Genomic DNA, 4,959 nt, shown 5'->3' on the forward strand with positions numbered 1-4,959 from the left:
CTTCTCTCAGCCTGGCTTCCACTACTCTTTCTCATAACTTCATGGTCTGACTGATCAACTTTAATCCCCTGTAGTTACTGCAGGTCTGCACATCTCCCTTGTTCTTAAAGACCGGTACCAGCAAACTCCTCCTCCATTCCTCATGAAATCCTCTCACCTTCCAGAATCTTGTTAAACAATCTGGTTAAAAACTCCACTGCCATCTCTCCTAAACATCTCCACGCTTCTACCGGTATGTCATCTGGTCCAACCGACTTTCCACTCTTCATCCTCTTAATCGCTGCTCTCACTTCCTCCTTACTAATCCTATCCACATCCTGTTTCACTAACTCCACATCATCCAACCTTCTCTCTCTCTCTCTCATTTTCCTCATTCAATTGCTGTTTAAAATACTCCCTCCACCTTCACAACACACTCTCCTCACTAGTCAACACATTTCCATCTCCATCCTTTATTGCTCTAACTTGCAGTACATCCTTCCCAGCCCAGTCCCTCTGTCTGGCCAATCGGTACAAATCCTTTTCTCCTCCCTTAGTGTCCAACCTCTCATACAGCTCCTCATATGCCTTTTCCTTGGCTTTCCCCACATCCCTCTTTGCCTGCTGCTGCATATTTCCTTGTACTCCTGCCTACTTTTCTCATCACTCTCTCTATCCCACTTCTTTTTTGCCAATCTCTTTCTCCTTATGCTCTCCTGCACTTCCTCATTCCAACACCACGTCTCCTTGTCTTGCTTTCTATTTCCAGATGTCAAACCAAGTACTTTTCTAGATGCCTCCCTCATTACTCCTACTCCTGCAGTAGTTACCTAATCATCCAACACCTCTTCACCACCACCAAGCCCCTGTCTGACCTCTTCCCAGAACCTCACACTACACTCTTCCTTCAGCTTCCACCATCTTATTCTTCTTTCAGTCCTCACGCTCCTCCTCTTCTTTGCCTCCAAAACCATTCTACAGACCACCATCCGATGCTGTCTAGCTACACTGTCCCCCGCCAACACCTTGTAGTCTCCAATCTCCTTCAGGTTGCATCTCCTGCATAGAACATAGTCCACCTGTGTGCAACTTCCTCCACTCGTATAGGTCACCCTATGATCATCCTTCTTAATATATGTATTCACCACTGCCATTTCCATCCTTTTAGCAAAATCCACGGTGAGCTGCCCTTCCACATTCCTCTCCTTAAGGTCATACCTACCCATCACATCCTCATCACCTCTGTTCCCCTTCACCTACATGCCCATTAAAATCTGCCCCAATCACCAATCGTTCTTTCCTAAGTACACTATCTACCACTTCATCTAATTCACACCAGAATCTTTCCTTCTCCTCTATCTCACAGCCGACTTGTGGAGCATAGGCACTGATGACATTTATCATCATCCCTTCAACTTCCAGCTTCACGTTCATCACCCTTTCAGAGACTCTTCACCTCCACTACACTCCTACTGTACTCTTCCTTCAGAATCACCCCTACACCATTTCTCTTTACATCCACACCATGATAGAACAGTTTAAACCCACCTCCAATGTTCCTGGCCTTACTCCCTTTCCACTTGGTCTTCTGAACACACAACATGTCTACCTTTCTCCTCTCCATCATATCAGCTATCTCTCTCCCTTTACCAGTCATAGTACCAACCCAAACCTCCACTCTCCTACACTTCTCTACACTTCTTTATTTCCTGCCGTCTCTGTAGATGTCTTCCTCCTCTCCTTTTCCTCCTTCGGCCAACAGTAGCCCAATTTCCACCGGTACCCTGTTGGCTAACGATACCTGTGGCGGTCATTGTTAACTCAGGCCTCGACCGATCCGGTATGAAATTCTTATTTGCGATCCGCATATTTGATTTGGCACGTTTTACGCTGGATGCCCTTCCTAACGCAACCCTCTCCATTTATCCGGGCTTGGGACCGGCGCTAAGAGTGCACTGGCTTGTGCCCCCCTAATGGCTGGGTTAAGGTTTATATTTATATAAACCTTATATATTTATATTTTTTTATATTAAAACCCAAACATTTTATCAATAAAACACTGCAGCAGACAATTCATTTAATTCATTTAATGAACGAGTTATGTTGAAACTGCCTTCTCACACAGAGCAATCTCCTGTACTAATCTAGTTTCCAAAGAGGCCACTCAACTAAGACTGTCCTGCTCTTGGTTATTAAAGCTCTTTGACTCCAGCAACTTTTAAGTTATCTGTGCTCGTTTTGCTGGATATTTTTTCGGCTTTTGGAACAGTTATCCACCTGATTATTCGTGTCTTTGGAACCTCACTCCAGTTGTCCAAGTCTTACCTCTCAGGTATGTCCTTCAGGGTGTCAGGGTTAGGTTTGTACAGTAAGTTGCAACATGTTGTAACTGGGGTGCCTCTAGGTTCATTACTTAGAACATAACACTTCCCCTCTCCTTGTACCTACAGTGGCATTTCAAAAGTTTGGGAATCCCTTGCAAAATCTGTAAAAAGGTAAATAATTTTAACACAATTAGAGAGATCATACAACATGCATGTTAGTTTTTATTTAGTACTGTCCTGGGTAATATATTTTACATAGATGTTTATAGTCCATGACCCAAACAAATTGCTGAAAGTATTAAAATAACCCCCTTCAAAAGTTTGAACATTGAAAGGGTTAGTTCACCCCAAAATGATAATTTTCTAAATAATTACCCACCTTCATACTGTTCCAAACCCATAAGACCTTTGTTCATCTTTGAGACACAAATGAAGATATTTGATGATAGAGAGCTATCTGATACTTCACAGACCAAAACACAACTGAAATGATCCAGACCAGAAACATAGTATGATCAACTTCAGTTTAGAGACGCTACAAGAATACTTTTTTTTTTTGTACAAAGGAAAAAAATTATTTAATCTATTATTCTTGTCTTCAATTCAAGGTCTTGTTTGACCTTGTTTATAGCCTGGTGAAAGCATGTGCATGTACGTAATCTAAATTTTTTTACGCCTAGAGGAAAGCGTATGCATACTCAGTGAACCTTTCTAAAATGGCAGAAGACATAAGTCAGGGGAGAAGAATAGTTGAGTAAATTGTTATTTTTGTTTTCTTTGCGCAAAAAAAAAAAAAAGTGTTCTCGTAACGTCACAATACTGAAGTTTATCGAATGTTTTTACAGTTCCGGGATCTGTATCGTTTCAGTTGTGTTGCTGTCTACGGAGCGTCAGATGGCTCTCTGATATCATCAAAAATACCTTCATTTGTGTTGCAAAAATAACCGAAGTTTTATGTGTTTGGAATGACATGAAAGTGAGTAATGTTAAAATTAAATTTAAATTTTTTGGTGAACTATCCCTTTAAACTAAGCACTGTTCTACAGAAACTTTTGCATATTTTAAACACTTTCCAGCAGTGACTGATTTTTAAATCAATATTTTCACACTGAGGACCATTAAGTGACTCAAACGCAACCCTTCAGATGGCTAAGGTACAGAAATTTATTTCAAAATAGGACAGAGAATATACATAAAACACCTAAACATTAAATAATACCAGTAGCTCATCCAGAATTGGTCCCAGCTCTCAGAGGTTAACAGCCAGCTCAACTATCTCGCTATGATGACTGCTTTCGTTGCGTGCGGCAAACCTTTAGGCATAGGGGGACATCCCTCTTACATTAAACACTCAAAAGGCAATAACCACAAAAGAAAACACAGCAAACTTAAATCCCATACACAAAGACATGCACACACGCACACAAAATACAAGCACCATGAGTTAAGCTGGCAGCATAAGGCTGGGAAGGTATCATCAATAAAAATAAAAGAATACAAAAACAAAGCCCCGGCCAACCGGACTCGTACACAAACAATTCACACGATACATGTGCTGCCACCATGCAGCACACTCCTGAGACCGGTCAACCAGGGGACCAAACAAAAACAATACAGGAGAAACAGCAATTGATAAATCTAAAACAGAAAAACAAAAATTAACAATACATTTGCTTTAAAACACAAAACATTTAAAACCATGGTTACCAACTGCACACACATTTAATTAAAATAAATAATTTACCTTCATTGGAATATAGCAGATATAACAATCAGTTGATGTTCAAGCATTTATCCAGATCGATATCAGCAGCTGTCAACATACACAGTCAGCATTGCTAAATTTATCTGAAATAAACAAAAACAATTTTCCCATACAATCAAAAATAAATCCCTCAAAATAAACAAATTAAACAAACTTGGCCTACCTCCTCTAGAGCGACTTCAAACACAACCAAACACAACCAAACAAAGCAGCACTATAGCCCATGTGCTTTCAAAACAGGGCCCACATTTCGGTGCCCCTTGCCCGGTGCCTGCTTAAAAAGTCTTGGGATAATTAGCCAACCACACCCCTACTGGTAGGTGCTTGCCTGGCTACATTCAGAAAGAAACATGATAAATTACAAGCAATGAAACATGATGTCGAGTTTTCTTGTTTTATTAAAATGTATTTATTTTCCATTTAGTACTGCCCTTCAGAACAGAAGATACTTGCATATTTCCCGGAAGGCAAATTAAGTACAATTTACCTCGATCTTCAAATTCAAAAAGTTTTTACCCCCAGCTCTTAATGCATTGTTTCCTTCTGGAGCATTAAATGTAAATGTTTGCATCACATTAAAAAAAGGACATAGGCATTAAAATCAAACGCCTTGTTTTAGAAATAACAAATGCTAAAGATTAACTAACAAGGCAACAAGATGATGGCTGGCTGTGGGCCATAGCTGATGAAACATAGCACCCAAGTCAACAATATCCAATAACTAACTGTTAGTGTTAGGATGGTTTTCACACTGTTTCACACACATTCCTTTGTCTGCTCAGTGTCTATAGAATATTTACGATGTTAGTCTTTAAGGTAAACAGGGAGTCCTTATCTGGACTCACACATCGCCAGCTAGTATATCCTCTTGTCTAAACAGGAAACAACTAG

General features: G+C 40.2%; 1 long non-coding RNA gene across 2 annotated transcripts; it reads right to left on the reverse strand.

Annotated features, from left to right (window-relative positions):
- Positions 1 to 2,051: 2,051 nt before the first annotated feature.
- Positions 2,052 to 4,623, reverse strand: LOC124395722. 2 transcript variants are annotated; one of them, XR_006927669.1, is made up of 4 exons: positions 4,232 to 4,623; positions 4,048 to 4,151; positions 3,523 to 3,941; positions 2,052 to 2,464 (listed from the first exon to the last, which is right to left on the reverse strand). It is a non-coding gene; the product is annotated as an uncharacterized LOC124395722 (long non-coding RNA). The 2 variants fall into 2 exon arrangements; XR_006927670.1 differs by having other exon boundaries at positions 3,523 to 3,616; positions 4,232 to 4,615.
- Positions 4,624 to 4,959: the final 336 nt, after the last annotated feature.

This window comes from Silurus meridionalis, chromosome 13, assembly GCF_014805685.1.
Source record: "Silurus meridionalis isolate SWU-2019-XX chromosome 13, ASM1480568v1, whole genome shotgun sequence".
NCBI lineage: Eukaryota > Metazoa > Chordata > Actinopteri > Siluriformes > Siluridae > Silurus > Silurus meridionalis.